The following is a 17,299-nucleotide window of genomic DNA, read 5'->3' as shown; positions in this document are numbered from 1 at the left end:
TTCTTTTGCTTGCTTCATTTGAGGAGGTAAAACAGAATGCTTGTATTACGAGTGATTATCGTCTTATGACCCAGTTAGCAGATTACATTTTGTTGCTCTATGTTGGCTTTTGTGAACCTACACCACAGATGTTGAAACTGTTTTTGATAACAAACTCTTCATTTGCTTGACTTGTTAGGTCACTGATAGATATGTCCACACTTTGCACATGGATATTTACCTATCGTGATATACACAATATAGTAAAATCTCTATTGATTGACACTCCATATCTTCGCCACAATATATATATATCGTCATAACGCCCAGCCCTATTACCGCGTATTCAAGCTTTGCATTAACACCCTACCTAACATCTCCATTTGAGGGTTTGGTGTTGTCAGCTGAAAAGGTAAGTTGTTTTTTCTTATATTGTTTCAATGAAAGATTATAAAGACAAAAATGTATTTTCTTTGGAAAAATGCACATTTGTTACAGAAAATAGGGTCAATTTGGATTTCATGTTCACATATTCAATGTGATTGCACATTATTTAATGCAACTAGCGCATACTGTGAATTCATCATGTATCAAATTATATCTTTGTTTTGCAATACAGACATTTTCTTGTAATGCTGCATTAACAGGCATTGCAAATAAACAAATAATACACCGTATATTTTATGACTTTATTTTTTAAAAGCTAAATTATTCCTTGCATTTTTTTTCTTCCAGGAAATTAATTAAAAACAAAAGCCCTCCATCTCCAAACATCTACAGTTGAGGCACAACTCAACCCAACACTCAATCTGCAGGACACAGCCATCTCTAGAGTGTAGCCCAGGGTTACACACAGAACAATGACATTCTTTTGGTTAACACCGGAGACACTAGGACCTAGAGAGGCACTTCCCTACTCGTCAGGCTCCCTTAGTTCCAGAGCTCAGTGAGCAGTCTCAGAACAGTGTGCAAAGAGAGAGAGCAAGGGAGGGAGAGAAAAAAGCAAAGTGCATGTTAGAGGCCACTGTGGTCACTGCTGAAACACTGAATCAGAGAGAAATGGAGGGATTAACCAGTCGGATTTAAAAATCTGGAGCTCATGCGGAGGCAGCCAATCGGAAGACGATCTGGATTAAAAGGTTTGTGTGTGTGATCATTAATTCTTGCTTTAATCTATGGGGGGGGGGGGTTCTGTTTTGTCAGGAGTCAGCTGGCGTGCAAGAGACACTTCTGGGGAGCTCCAGGCTGGTGAGTCTAGTTACATGTGGGACACGTGCTACTTACACCGGATGAAATATTGTGACAGCACAGATAGGAAAGAGGGCATGCTTGTGTAACTGAGGAATGAGCAGTTGTAAACAATACTGGAAAAAGGTCTAGACCGTCCCTGTGTGTGACGGACTGTTTGCTGAGTGTGCCTCAGCGATCTTTCTGTTTACATTCCTTTTCTCTTGCTAAACCTTGCTCCTTTTAGAGCAGTTGCTGTTTTTCTTAGTCAAGACGAAGTAACATCTCACCTAAGGGTGTAGGGCTCTCTGTTCTGGGCGTTATTGTTTGTGTTTGATGTTCTCAAGTTCAGCACCCACGGTTCTGCGAGAGAACTTTGCTCCGAGACTTGTCAACAAATGCAGTGTTAAATAAAGAAGCCACAGACTTTGATTGTGCTTGCTGGGTGGAAAACAAATCCCTGCACAGCAACAGTGGGAGAGCGAATGAAGGGAAAAGTGAGCCACATCGCTCCAAAAGATATAAACCGCGTAAGCCAAGGAGACAGAGAGACTACTTGGAAACTATGCAGTTGAGTGCTTAGATGTGTGTGCTCAGTGAATACTTCGCATAAACACTAAGAAAAATGGCATATTGTCATATTCTTACTTATTTTTGGTGGCTTCTTTTGTTGGTTTGTGTCTAGTTGCAGCTTTATTCCCTTGCTTGCACTCTGAGCTGGGAATATCAAGATTTTTCATTGTAATCTGATAGTGCTAAATTGCAACTTTGTGCAGCTTAGACACAAAAGCTGAAAGTGAATCCTGCCCTAAATGGATGCACTGTTTTCTGTCCATGTCTGCTTCTTGCATTTTAACTATAACCCTGCATTCTCTCTGTTCATTTGCATTCATGAGCATTAAGTCATCGTTTGAACCAAACTGCATGAATGTGTCTGCACAGTCAGGGGCGCTTTAAGGTACCTCTGGACCCATGGGCTTGCTAACCCACTGAGGCCCCCTTCAAGTTGTTGAGAGTGGGGGGGCATCTGCTGTTCATTGAACAAGCACTTCACGGACACCTTTAACTGTTGCGCACTGTTACCATGTCAACAACCGCATCTCCCGCTGAAAGTGTTTAAACACATTCCTCCCACTGGGCCCCATGGGAGTTGTAGGCCCCTGGGCTTCAACCTGTATAAGCCTGTGCGTTAATGCACCCCTGAGCACAGTCTCTGGTAACTCAGGCATTTTGCTGAGCTCTGAGCTTTCAGCAGTTGTCTGTCTTCGAATCTTTTACCACAGTGCTATAGCAGTTTTTTCTTGGAATCTGACATGCTGAGCTTGTGTTTTCCAGGAGAGTTTCCATTTTGATCCAAAAACCTAATAAAATACCTTTATGGCAATGTCCCTTTGGAAAAAGACTGGTTGGCTGCTAGAAAGATTAGTGCTACTGTAGGAGTCATGTAGGATTAAAGACTTTATTCTAGACAGTTTTTGTTGTTTTAAGTGAATTGGTGTGTTGTGCCATTGTTGTAAGTTTGCACATCTCTACCCCATCGACTGTAAGTTTTCCCTTGACCCTCTTTTTCCATGGCCCCCTCATGTGGTCGCTCTTTGCTGCCTATAGCACAAGCTATGAAAACACGACGCGTGATTGGCTGATCCTACAGATGCACAGGAAGTTCAGGGTTTCTAATAACCACCCGGAGACACAGTTACCATAGAGACAAAGATAAGCCCTCTTACTAAAAAAAGGAAAAAAGGCTGCATGTCATCACAGCAGCCTGCAGGAAGCGTCTGCTCTCTTTTTCTCTCTCTCTCTCTCCCTCCTCTCTCTCTCCCTCCTCTCTCTCTCCCTCCCTCTCTCTCTCTCTCTCTCTTATGCCAGTTCTCCTATTAGCAGCTGCTCAAACAGTACAGCCCCTGCCTTATGAAGGTTGCCTCAGGTTTTCTTCTCGCTCACTGCTCTTCAAATGCACTCTGCACTTAACGTGAGTTTTGCTTTTTACAAACTTTCCTTTGTATGTCAATGTAATTCTGAAACAGTGCTCATGTGCTCTTATAAACTTCTTGAGTCTATTCACAAGTGAAAGTACAAGGGCTGGAGGCTTTTAGCAAATCTGAAGCATTGACCCGTGTCTAGAGGGCATGTGTGTATGTGAGTGTGTGTGTGTGTGTGCTTGCGACCCCCCCTTCCCTTCCCTTCCCTTCCCTTCCCGTGCTTGGGTGCTGCATACCATTGACCATTTGACTGGCCAAAATTGCGTCCACCCTGGCAGGAGCTATTTGTGTGATCTGATGTAATGGCAGGCTGTGTACCTGTGTGTAATGCTGATACCACCGGCTGTACGTTAATTGATTTCAGGAGTATTGTGGAGGCTATTAAAAAGCTTCCTCTCAGACCAAGAGCATTTGAAGGTCTTTGCCTCAGTCACTGTGACTCATAAGACAGACCTAAGGAGTTCAGTGCTTTTTCTAGTCTTTTCTGGTTTACTCCATTACCTGCTGAAAAAAATCTTAAACCAGCTTAAGATGGTTTAGTGGTCTTAAAGGAATGTTCTGGTTTCAATAGAAGTTGAGCTCAAAACACATAATTTAAGGCATAATGATGATTAACACACAAAATTGTTTTTGACTCATTGCTCATTTATTTATATATATATATATATACAGTGAGGAAAATAAGTATTTCAACACCCTGCTATTTTGCAAGTTCTCCCACTTAGAAATCATGGAGGGGTCTGAAATTGTCATCGTAGGTGCATGTCCACTGTGAGAAACATAATCTAAAAAAAAAAATCCAGAAATCACAATGTATGATTTTTTAACTATTTATTTGTATGATACAGCTGCAAATAAGTATTTGAACACCTGAGAAAATCAATGTTAATATTTGGTACAGGAGCCTTTGTTTGCAATTACAGAGGTCAAACGTTTCCTGTAGTTTTTCACTAGGTTTGCACACACTGCAGGAGGGATTTTGGCCCACTCCTCCACACAGATCTTCTCTAGATCAGTCAGGTTTCTGGGCTGTCGCTGAGAAACACGGAGTTTGAGCTCCCTCCAAAGATTCTCTATTGGGTTTAGGTCTGGAGACTGGCTAGACCACGCCAGAACCTTGATATGCTTCTTACAGAGCCTCTCCTTGGTTATCCTGGCTGTGTGCTTCGGGTCATTGTCATGTTGGAAGACCAAGCCTCGACCCATCTTCAATGCTGTAACTGAGGGAAGGAGGTTGTTCCCCAAAATCTCGCAATACATGGCCCCGGTCATCCTCTCCTTAATACAGTGCAGTCGCCCTGTCCCATGTGCAGAGAAACACCCCCAAAGCATGATGCTACCACCCCCATTCTTCACAGTAGGGATGGTGTTCTTTTGATGGTACTCATCATTCTTCTTCCTCCAAACACAGTTAGTGGAATTATGACCAAAAAGTTCTATTTTGGTCTCATCTGACCACATGACTTTCTCCCATGACTCCTCTGGATCATCCAAATGGTCATTGGCAAACTTAAGACGGGCCTTGACATGTGCTGGTTTAAGCAGGGGAACCTTCCGTGCCATGCATGATTTCAAACCATGACGTCTTAGTGTATTACCAACAGTAACCTTGGAAACGGTGGTCACAGCTCTTTTCAGGTCATTGACCAGCTCCTCCCGTGTAGTTCTGGGCTGATTTCTCACCTTTCTTAGGATCATTGAGACCCCACGAGGTGAGATCTTGCATGGGGCCCCAGTCCGAGGGAGATTGACAGTCATGTTTAGCTTCTTCCATTTTCTAATGATTGCTCCAACAGTGGACCTTTTTTCACCAAGCTGCTTGGCAATTTCCCGTAGCCCTTTCCAGCCTTGTGGAGGTGTACAATTTTGTCTCTAGTGTCTTTGGACAGCTCTTTGGTCTTGGCCATGTTAGTAGTTGGATTCTTACTGATTGTATGGGGTGGACAGGTGTCTTTATGCAGCTAACGACCTCAAACAGGTGCATCTAATTTAGGATAATAAATGGAGTGGAGGTGGACATTTTAAAGGCAGACTAACAGGTCTTTGAGGGTCAGAATTCTAGCTGATAGACAGGTGTTCAAATACTTATTTGCAGCTGTATCATACAAATAAATAGTTAAAAAATCATACATTGTGATTTCTGGATTTTTTTTTTTAGATTATGTCTCTCACAGTGGACATGCACCTACGATGACAATTTCAGACCCCTCCATGATTTCCAAGTGGGAGAACTTGCAAAATAGCAGGGTGTTCAAATACTTATTTTCCTCACTGTATATATATATATATATATATATATAAGCAAACATTACAGTAAGCCATTTACAATGGAAGTTAATGGGGTCAGTCCATAAATATAAAAATACACACTGTATAACGTAGTGTTGTCACGGTACCTGCATTTCAGTAGTTGGTACCAATACCAGTGAAATTTCACAGTATTCGATACCATTTTCGGTACCAAAGCAAAACACAAAAACAGGTTACTAAACAACGCTCTTTTATTAACAAAGTCTACAAAACATTAGCAGAAGAACTAAGACCAAAAATATGCCATTGAGCGACATTTAATTTAAATATATTATTTTTTAATTATAACAAAACTGAACAATGTATGCTTAAAGTATTTTTGAACACTTATATAAGATTTGCTTCAACTTTTGCAACTTTTAATTTAAGTTTTTACCAAGTACTAAAAAACAAAAACTAAAAAACTATTTCAAAACTAATGTGCAAAGTGCTCTCTTATTAATAAAGCTGCATTTTGCAATTTTTCTTCATGATAAGAAATGCATATGGACATATATTTTGATATATCATATTATGATTAAAGTCGCGAGCAGTCGCGTTGTAATCTAGCTGCATTTAGCGTGCGCGCACGAGGGATGAGTTTCCCGAGGCAGAGAAATGCCTGTTTCTGAGTTTATAGTTATTAACATGACCTGCTTCTGTGTTATTTGAACTTTAATAAAGCAATAATGCATTACATTTGACAGCATTTAAGATGCAATGCCGGGATGTTTCCTTTAGCCTGCTGTCCAAAGCCTCACAAGGCTGCCCGTCATGATTGAAACAGTGGGCAGAGCTGTCTGCACTCAGACTGGGTCTATGAACCAAAATACGGATAACATCATGGAGAAGCTCACAGCTTTGCAAAGGCAAATGGATCGTTTCAGAGACCAAAATGGACCAGGAGAATAGCCGTGTAAATTAGAATGCGGCTACTCTCCTTAAGACCAAACAATCCCAATCTTATCTGTTTCGGCCACCCTCAACCAGCACTGGCCTTGGCCAAGGCCGCTGTTGGAACAACAACTCCCCCGGAAGAGCACTGCAGTGAGCCACTCTGCGTTCCTTCCCCGACTCCCCAGACACCTGGTGATTGTTGACTATGTCTGGGACCTGATCAAGGTTGTCTCCATGGCAACTTGCTGTGTATCGCTATGACAACCCTGCGGACTGAGGCACCTAGATTAGATGCTGGCATAGCGACTCTCCAGGCCTACACACACATGAACTCTTACACATATATACAGATATGCAATCATCCGCCCGATACCCTATCCCTCGCCTCGCCGCTTTTTACCCCCAGTCTGACAGGCGGGTCTGTGACCAGCGCCGAACATGGCTGCAGGTCCGGATGGCTGCTTGCCTGTGCTGGGCCACCTCCACCCCCAATCCCTCCCCTGTTGCAAGTCTTGTTCATGTTGTAGAGTGTACTGATTATGTGCTAATGTTGCTGAGGTGTTTTTTTCCCTGTTCCCACACTGTACTTCTTAAGGAGCATAGTCTGGGGGCTGCCTTTTTTTCTCCTCTCCTCTCCTCATGTCATGCTGTATTTCTTCTAATTCCCTGTCTTCCTGTCCTGTCTATCCCCTTGTCATATGTATGTTTGTATGGACAGGTCGATGGCCAATTTCACTGGTTTACTATGTGACAATAAAGGACTACTACTACTACTACTACTTTAAAGAGCTCCGCCTCCGCTTATTCCACAACGGTACATGCTTCTGAATGTACTTTTTTTTTAATCATTTCCTAATACTTTGGGATCTACATAATATTAACTGTGAAAGTTTAAACTCACCTGCTTTATTTGCTTGAATAAACCTGGGTGTCTGTCTTTCATGTGCTTTATTAAGTTTGATGTGTTTCCTCCTTTCGTCAGAAAATTGTGAAAGCAGCATTTACAAATAGGTTTTTGCTGATCTATGATGTTTCCCTTTTCATCAGCCTCAAAATACCTGGCTTTTTCCACTTTTCATTTCGACAAGATTCAGTTGAGACTCTGCAGCAGCAGCTAATTTGCTTGCCGCAATCTTTTGCTTGTTGTGAGCGTTCGAAAGTTCCCACCTCTGCATGGGTACCGGGTAGACCCCCGGTACCTTCAGAAATTCTGGTATCGTAAATAATTTTTTGTTTGAGTACCGACTTGGTACCGGCGTACCGGTATTTTTGACAACACTAGTATAACGTATACATTAAATGGTTCAATAATTTTAGTGTAATAAAGTTTCTTAACCTTATTTGTGCAAAGTTATATCCAATTTTGTAAGTGCTGACATTTGACACTATAAATATTTATTTTATTTTCAAAATGCATTTATTTCCATCTAAGTAATGAAATTAAAACAAAATGTAACAAAAAAAAGCCAAACAAAACGAATCGGTTACCTTACGTAACCTCGGTTCTCTCTAGAAGAGGGAACGAGGATTGCGTAAGCTAGCTTACGCTACGGGAAAGATTCATCTTTTCTGAGATATTAAAGCCAAAAAATTATCCTTAATTTTGTATCTATTGTCAATGCAGTGCAGCAACTGCATACCTTGAGCGGGCTAGCTAGCGAGCTCATAGGTTGCTCTGCGGCAACTGCTGCAGCCTATAGACGAACTTGAGTGAACTTGTGTCCAATGACAGGCGCCCGCGCCGTCACTGTATCAAAGCCCGCCAAAATGGGCGTGGCTAGAGTGCATATAAGCGTAAGTTCGTAGGCTGGAACCCTGGTTTTCATTGAATGAAGCGAAAATCGCCGTGGCGCGAAAGCACGGCCGGCTATGCAATACTCGTTCCCTCTTCTAGAGAGAACCGAGGTTACGTAAGGTAACCGATTCGTTCTCTTACGAGAGGTTCTCTCGTATTGCGTAAGCTAGCTTACGATACGGGAACCCATTGTCAACGCCGTGCGCACCAAGCATCCACTGCATGAGCCCCGGGGGTGGGGGGACCCGGGGGAGCCCTTGTGAGTGGGGGAATAATATTTGGCCGGCAAGAGTGCGGGCCAGTGTGTGTGTGTAATACATAAGCACATAGTGGGAAGGAAAAGACAGAGCGGCGGTGACGGTCTGTGTGGAATGTGTCCCATCAGTGCAGCTCACCAGGGGAGCTGTAGTGTATTAAACCGCTAGTAGTTTTGCCTGCAGGGCGGGCACTTCCAGATTGTAAAATCTGACAAAGGTGGAGGGGGAAGCCCAGCCCGCTGCCACACATATGTCGTGAATGGAAATCCCGCTGGACCATGCCCACGAGGAGGCCATGCCTCTAGTGGAGTGAGCCCTAATGCCTAAAGGGCATGGTAGGTCTTTTGACGCGTACGCGGCAGCAATAGCGTCCACTATCCATCTAGACAGTGTCTGTTTCGAGGCGGCGAAACCTTTGGTGCGCCCTCCGAACGAATCGAAAAGCTGCTCAGAGCGTCTGAAAGAGGCGGAGCATGCAGTATACAATCTCAGTGCTCTGACTGGGCAAAGGAGATTGGCGTCGTGTTCACTATCGGATGCTGGCAGCGCCGATAGGGAAATGATTTGTGCTCTGAAAGGAGTACCGATCACCTTGGGGACATAGCCGTGTCTAGGCTTTAAAATGACCTTGGAGTCACTTGGTCCAAACTCAAGACACGCAGCGCTGACAGACAGCGCGTGAAGGTCTCCCACACGTTTAACTGATGACAGGGCAGTCAGAAAAACGGTTTTGAGTGAAAGGTATTTCAAATCCACGGATTGAAGCGGTTCGAAAGGGGGGGCTTTCATAGCTTCGAGAACTACGGAAAGATCCCAGATAGGAACCGATGGGGGGCGCAGGGGGTTCATCCTTCTAGCTCCCCTGAGGAGGCGGATGACCAGCTCGTTTTTTCCCAGTGACTGGCCGTGCAGGGGTTCAGCGAACGCCGCGATGGCCGCCACGTACACTTTGAGCGTGGATGGGGATCTGCCCTTATCCAGCAGCTCTTGTAAAAACACGAGCAGCGACGACACCCCACATGTCCATGGGTCCAGGTCTCTGTCGGTGCACCATTTTGAAAACACAGACCATTTGGACGCATAGAGTCTTCTCGTGGAAGGGGTTCTAGCGTGTATGATAGTGTTTATTACTCCTCCTGGCAAAGCGACGAGTAGTCGTTGATCACCCACGTGTGCAGCGCCCAGCGCTCTGGGTGGGGATGCCAGATCGTGCCGCGAGCTTGAGAGAGGAGATCTGCTCTCAGTGGAATGGGCCACGGGGCTGTCAGTGACAGCTGCGTAAGCTCCGGGAACCATGTCTGATTCTCCCAGCGCGGGGCTATGAGGAGCACAGAGTGACGCGTTTCCCTGATCCTCTGCATTACCTGTGGCAATAGCGAGACGGGAGGGAAGGCGTAAAGCGGGCCAGTCCTGGGCCAGCGCGTCCTCGCTTTTCGAGAAAAATACTGGGCAGTGAGAGTTCTCTTCTGACGCAAAGAGGTCTATCTCTGCTCTGCCGAATATGCTCCATAACTTCTGGACTGTTTGAGCGTGCAGGGACCATTCCCCTGGGAAAATATTGTCTCTGGACAGACTGTCTTGGCCGTCGTTCAGGTGGCCTGGCACGTGCGTCACCCTCAGCGAGCGCAGGTGGCACTGGGACCAACTCAGTATGCGTTTTGTCAGATGGAAGAGGTTCCTGGATCTGACACCGCCCTGACGGTTTAGATAGGATACCACAGATCTGTTGTCCGAACGGCCCAGGAAGTGGTGACCCTGAATGACCGGGAGGAAGCGCACGAGCGCGTACTCGACCGCTATCATTTCCAGACAATGTATGTGAAGGAGCTTTTCCTGAACTGACCATAGGCCAAAAACCGGAGAGCCCTCGCGAGACCGCGCCCCAACCCGTGTTGGACGCGTCTGTCGAGATGACTTTTGGCGAGATACAGCTCCCATCGTCACTCCCCGCTGATACCATTCGGCCACTGCCCAGGGCTGCAGAGCTGAGATACAGGTCTGAGTCACTCTGATCGGCTGGCGGCCCGTGGCCCAAGCCCGGCGAGACGCCGGGTGTTTAGCCAATGCTGAAGCGGGCGATGCACAGTAAACCCAGCTGAAGTACTGCTGCGGCTGAGGCCATGTAACCTAGCATTCTCTGAAATTTTTTCAGAGGCGTGAGGCTGTTCATCTGAAAGGACGCGGCTAGTCGCTGAACACGGCGCGCGGCTGTGTAGATAAGCGAGCCGTCATCGCCATGGAGTCTAGTTCTATTCCAAGGAAGGAAATTGCCTGACTGGGCTGTAGTGAGCTCTTGGTCCAATTGACTGCAAGACCCAAACTGTTCAGATGACTGAGGAGAACTGTCCTGTGAGACAGAAGCTCCGTATGTGACTGTGCCAAAATCAGCCAATCGTCCAAGTAGTTCAGAATTCGCAAGCCCTGACTCCGCAGGGGTGCGAGTGCCGCATCCATGCATTTCGTGAAAGTACGGGGTGCTAAAGACAGGCCGAACGGAAGGACGGTGTATTGATAAACCTGGCCGTCGAAGGCAAATATTAAGAATGGCCTGTGACGGGGATTTATCTGAATCTGAAAGTAGGCATCTTTCAGATCGAGAGAAATAAACCAGTCCCCCTGGCGCACATGCGCGAGGAGTTTCCTGATTGTAAGCATTTTGAACGGTCTTTTTGCGAGCACCTTGTTCAAAACCCTGAGATCTAATATTGGTCTGAGGCCGCCGTCTTTCTTGGGGACAAGAAAATAGCGGCTGTAAATCCCCGACTCGCTCAGAGAAGGTGGCACTCTCTCTATGGCCCTTTTGCACAGAAGGTTTGCTATTTCTGAACGAAGCATGCAGGCTGCTTCCGTGTTCACAGTAGTTTCGAGCCAGCTCTGAAGCGGGAGGGCGGCGATCGAACTGTAGCAAATAGCCCTGTTTTATTGTGCTTAACACCCATTTGGATATCCCTGGGATAGCTTTCCACGCTTTGAAGCGTAACGCTAGAGGGTGAATGGCCAAGTCGCCCTGATTGCTGCACACAGCGAGCTGAACAGAATGTGTGAGCGCGCTTACTGTGCTTATGCATGACTGCTTCGGGGGCCCGCGGGGGGGGCGGCGGTCTGCGGCGGCTGTCTGAGCGCGTTCTAGGGCGGCCGCCCTGTTGACGCTGAGAAGTCTGGCTTTGCTGAGTTGGGCGCTCTGAAGAGGCTCGTGCAGGAGGCTGGTCACGTGGGCGGCCTGCAGAGGAGCTAGCGCGACGAGGCAGGAAGAGATTCATGGCTTGGGTGGCTTTCTGGACTTCCGAGAAACGGTCAACAATGCCACTCACCACGGAACCGAAGAGACCGGACGGAGAGAGCGGCGCGTTGAGGAACGTGGAGCGTTCAGCTTATCCCATGTCGGCTAGCGTTAGCCATAGGTGTCTCTCGGTCACAGTCAGCGCGGCCATGCACTTTCCTAGGGCTTGAGCTGCAGCTTTGGTGGCGCGAAGGGCGAGATCCGTCGCGCTCCTTAGATCTGAAACAGCCTCTGGGTGCCTGCCTTTCTCATCCTACTGTCAAAGAAGGTCCACTTGGAGGATCTGTAAAACGGCCATGGAATGCAGAGCAGATGCGGCATGGACTACGTCTTGCAAGCACAACATTTATACTTGATGCGCACCTAAGTCGCACAGTTCTCTAAACAATAGAGGGCAGAGGAGAGAACATATCAGTTAATCCTGCAGGAAAAAGTTGTAAAGATGAGCTTTGCTAAACTTTACATTTACCTAGCCAGGTATAATAAAAGTAGTTAATGTTCGCTGTTCATATGCAAGAGGTGAACAAAACAAAAACACATAAGAATCATTAGTAGGCTATTTACAATATCAGTCAGTGGCTAAACTCAAGCACTTTTGTTTACAGATATTAGTGTTTTATACTTTATAGCCTAGTCAAGATAATTTCTACATTTAAAATAATTGTTTGAACTCCAATTACATTTAAAACAAATAAAATAAGCAAGAGCTATAATGAAACCAAACGTTAGTGTATCGTTTAGACCTTTTTATTCAATATACAAAGGGTAGTGGATAAATAGGCTCACTTGCCTTTCTGAACAAGAACAGCTGAGGAGCTGCAACAGCTAATTTAGCTGTGAAAACATTGTCCTTTTAACATTATTTGTAGTGTAACATTATGTGCACATCTGCCCTGCCTCTTTCCTCTAATTTGTCCAATGGGATTGAAGCACACACCACGGGAAAAGTAAAAAAAAATGGCATGGGCATGGCCGTGTGAAACAGAGCTTTGTGGAGGCCAGGCGAACACCACTATGACGTCACTTTGAGCGCACGAACCCTCGTGAACAAGCGTTGACCAGCATGACCAGGCTTGGAGACCAGTTAAGACCAGCTTAGGCTTGTTTTACTGTAGCTGTTTTTGTTTTTCAGTTGGAAACAGTTGTCTGGGTTGAGGAGAGAGAAGCTGTTTTTGTGATGCGCAAAAGGGAGGTAGAGCCGCAAGTGAAAGGGTTTCCTGTTGATGAGAGTGTTGTGTTATCTGAATAAAGGGCCGGTTGGAAGGAAGTGTGTCAGCCATTTGTTTTCTTTAAAGTAAGAGGATGTGTCGTGGATCGCTTGTTTAGTCTTCAGCGGGAGGTTTGGAGAGGGGAGGGAAATTGTTTTCTCTGAACTTTGTGAAATTCATGACATGTTATCTTGACAATTTCTCCTCGGTGCGCACTGCTGTTGTCATCATGGATTGTGAACAAAGCCATAATCTTGCCTCTTGAAAGATCCAATATCCACGAAAGAAACTATGCCCCACCATATAGCAGACACACCTGGAATTATTTCATATTCAAATGCCATTCAAATTCCTGGCTAGAAATTGACTATTATATTTCTGATATAGTAGGGTTTTAGTATGTCTGTTTACAGTCAAGGCACTGCTAGCCCTTCTTCAAGACTTCAAATACCCTTGTAACCCCCCCTTATTTGACACATTAGCATTTTGAAAGATTAGGCATCAGAAGTTTCCCTGTATGGACTGGGGCATGCAGAGAGCTGGCATTATTTAAGCACTCCGGGCTGTGGGACGAGACTGGGGCGCTGTCCGTCCGTCACAGCTGAGAGGTGAAGTTGGCTGCCGAGGGGGTAAAGGCTCTTTTTATTTTGAGGCAGTGGAGTGTGGGGCTCCTCAGTGGTGCAACTCATCTTCTTTGTCTGTCTGAGATCTTGTAACAACAGCCACTGGCTTGTCAACGGATTGAGTTTGCGCCGCCCCTCATGAACATTAAACAGCACGGCAAATCAGAGGCGAGCGCTCGGCGAGGCAGAGAAATATGTCAAAACATCAGAGGAGTAGACAGGCAAAAAAACACCTGATGTAAAAGAATGGGAAATATGCATGATGGCGAGGAATCTTGAGTTTCAGTCAGCGCTCTACTTCAAGAGCGTAAAGTGAATACAGAAATGGGTCGATTCAGTTATTCATATTAAATGTTTTCAGTTGCGATACAGCTGAATTCTCCAGGGCTGTTCCCTTGTGATGTGTTGCATGGCAAACCGTTCGAGTCTGCCATAAAGGTCTCCAGTCAAAACGCATCTCCTCATCAAGTGTTCTGTCACGTGTGACCTGAAGGTGTCACGTCCTCAATCAAAATGAGATCATACATCTTCAGCCCTCCATGCTATCTCTCCTGTATTGCTCTTTTCCCCTGGTGACCTTCAAGCTTTTTATTTTATCTCTATCCTAGTGATTAAGTGTCTGGAATGTATGTGTTGATCGTGCCAGCCTAATGAATGATAGACTTGGCTATAGTACCTCTGGGAAAGACATTTACGGCTTTGTGGTGGGTTGCTGAGCTCTGATTGAAAGAGGAAGAGCTGCACAGACATGTTGCGAATATCATACCTCCTTGTTTTATTTTAATCTACTATTAACTTTCTCCTCTTGAATCAAATAGACTGCCATTTTTTTTATTGCTGTCTGACAATTATGCACCCTCTTTTGTCATTGATCCTTGTTTTTCAGGCTCAATCATAGCACAAGAGGGAAAAAAATAACTGTAAATTTAAAGGAAACATTTGGGCTTCCTGCAGAGGAAAATGAGAAGTGTACCCGATGCCGTGCATGAGTGCATAAGTGTTTGTCTGGCTCTCAAATGCACTGGAATTATAGCCCCAGCCGACCACTGTCGATCAAATAATAACAAACTCTAGGGTTGCATTGACATTTAAGTTCACACCTGGGTCAAAAGGCCCATGCAACAGGTACGATTGAAGACAAGGAGGAAGAATAGAGGATCAGGCCACAAAATACTCACTGACTGCTGATGCTCTTTGATTTGGCTTAATATTATGTCCAAATCCATTCTACATAATGTGTTTTAAAATTTTGGTAGATACCGATAACACCTGGTAAACGTACCCTGATTGACCTCAGATTATTCTCTTATTAAGGAGAGGTGTACTATTACTTTGTAAGTGATCAGATTAAAAAAAATTTTTATTGCCGGACAGTTCCCTAGTTTTGAATGAGGAGAAAGTACAGCTCTTGCCTATACGTTGAGGCACTGGTAGTTCTGTGTGTGTTGTGTTGTGATAGTGGAGACGGCTTGATTCTAGTGGATCAGTGTTGTTAAGAGGGCTTGCATTGTAAAGACTGATCCTGTTGTCCTCTATTCTGCAACCATCAAGGGCATTTAGAACTCAGGCTGCACAGTGGACATGTTCTATTCCCGCTGACACTAAGGGACAACTGCCCAAGGACAAAGGGACACACATAATCCACATCTCACATAACACATGATGCAGTTACCCTAGGTCATGTAGGTGGCAGCTTTCAGAGAAAATGTGTAATTAAGATCATTTAACTTTTATGCATTTGGCAGCCACTTTTATGCAAAGTGACTTAAGGCTAATTTATATTTACTTGGCAAACAGGCTTCTTTTAAATTAGTAGCTAATTTTACCCACGTTTTTGTTCTGCTAAGGTGTTTGTTTGGTGATATTCCTTGTCTAGTCGTAAGAGCACTGATGATTGTCTAAAACTAGTGGTCGACCAATATAGGTTGTTTAATGCTGATATACAGAGAGCAGGGTGGCCGATAGGCCAATATAATGCTGATATAGCACATAATTTAATATATTAAATAATTAGGGCTGTCAATCGATTACAATTTTTAATCGAATTAATTACATGGTGTCCCGAGCGATTAATCGCATATACAAATGTTTGCTGAGAAAGGCCCTCATATAACAATAATTCAATACATAATGATGAAATAGTTATACATAGTTATCTTTAAATATTACAAAATTATATATATAAAATAAAAAAATTTTCAGATAATTAAAATGCATTATATTCTTGTAGCAGAAGAGATAATCATTGATAAGACAATATAGAAGTGGCTTTAGAATACAATGTATTGTTTATTACCATATTATTGATCATAAGCCAATCATTGGCACACAGTTCCCAGCAATCCATTTCACAAGTGAATTTGTCAATCAGTTGGAGATTTATTATGAGGGCTTGTTTAAGAACCCATCAATGAACTCCTGCGTCAGATATTTGTTTTTTTTTTAGAAACAGGGGTATACATAGTACACAATACTAGAGATATATTTTACAATAATGCCAAGACATTATATTCATTACATAGTGGAATGGTTTTCAATGCTCTGGAGTTGTTGGAGGTACAAAGAGTAAAATCAGGTCAGCAGACCTGATTTTGTGAGACAATGAAGGACACGAGGGAGAGATAACTTACTATTATTGTACTAGGTGAATAAATATTGATTTTATATTCGATGTATTTTTGCAGTGATGTTATATGTTAATGACGGCACTGTGAACGTCACTCAGTTTGGCATAAGGTCTACCATACAAACTAATTTTAACAGCTCAGACCTACTCAATGTAAATATAATGAAGTGAAAATAATAATCTAATCATTAAAAAGCACATTTCCAAATAAGCACATCAATTCCGTTATTAAAAACTACAAACATTAAATGCGTTCTTTCCGGATTTAGTGCATCTTGAATTAAAAAATGTTGTCTGATCTGGCTGCTTCGAGTAGGGCATTTTCATTCATTATGACTGTAGAACTCCTGGCAGGTGTAGGTGATCCACAGATGCTCAGTTCCTTGTCTCTGTCCACGCAGCGGTCATCAGTGAAAACACCCTCTCCACGAATGCGTTGGTGACAGGAATGCTCAAAGACAAAGATATCAGAGCTGTCGTGTTTGGGGCACTGAAATGCTTCAGCAGAGCTGTCTGTGAAACTTCGGTGGTATACCCTGCACTCTCCTTTTTTAGGGTCACCTGTAACTGGTTTTAACCATGTATATATTTTCTCCAGTTCTTTATTATAAGGAATAAAGACAAGTTTTCTTCTCGGGAGCTCCGGATAGACCCATTTTTCTGTTGCAGTTTTTTTTCACAGTGTTTTCCCGCACTGGCAAGAAAAAAAGGCTGTGCTGCGCATGTTCAGTGTTTTCTTATAAAAAAAATTTTTATAGTGATTTTGTTATTAAAGGACGATGAAATAAAATGATGCCGAATAAAGATAAAAAATGATACAGACAAAATTGAAATGCGGGACACTGCTTAAGACTTGCGGGACGTGGGACAAAGCTTCCAATTTCGGGACTGGTGGTCACCATAATATACGACCTGCGTCAGACATGCTTGTGTTGCGTCTCGGGTTTGTTGCGTCATAAAATAAAACGTTTAGGTCGCTGTGTCAAGTTAAATATAGTTTAATACTCAATCTTTAAACACATATTGAGATCCCTTAGTTTGCATTTGAACCCTTAGTAAAGCATATCTGTGTTGTTTTCTTCACTGTATAAACTGTGTGTTTCTCGCACAGCTGAAATTTCACTTACTGCCATCTG

The 17,299-nt window shown here is 44.0% G+C and overlaps 1 protein-coding gene across 2 annotated transcripts in view; it reads left to right on the top strand.

Annotated features, from left to right (window-relative positions):
* The first annotated feature begins 956 nt into the window (after window positions 1–956).
* LOC127657124 (forkhead box protein N3-like) overlaps window positions 957–17,299 on the top strand; it is a 120,960-nt gene continuing 104,617 nt past the window's right edge. Inside the window, exon 1 of one of the 2 annotated variants that reach the window (XM_052145778.1) lies at window positions 957–1,118. The gene's annotated coding sequence lies outside the window, so the exon portion shown is untranslated. Of the gene's footprint in view, window positions 1,119–3,065; window positions 3,179–17,299 lie in introns of those variants that run through there. The other variant, XM_052145780.1, reaches the window with a different exon arrangement.

This window comes from Xyrauchen texanus, chromosome 16, assembly GCF_025860055.1.
Source record: "Xyrauchen texanus isolate HMW12.3.18 chromosome 16, RBS_HiC_50CHRs, whole genome shotgun sequence".
Taxonomy (NCBI): Eukaryota; Metazoa; Chordata; class Actinopteri; order Cypriniformes; family Catostomidae; genus Xyrauchen; species Xyrauchen texanus.
Note: the sequence above shows the minus strand (reverse complement) of the source record. Positions and strands in the feature narration are given on the sequence as shown.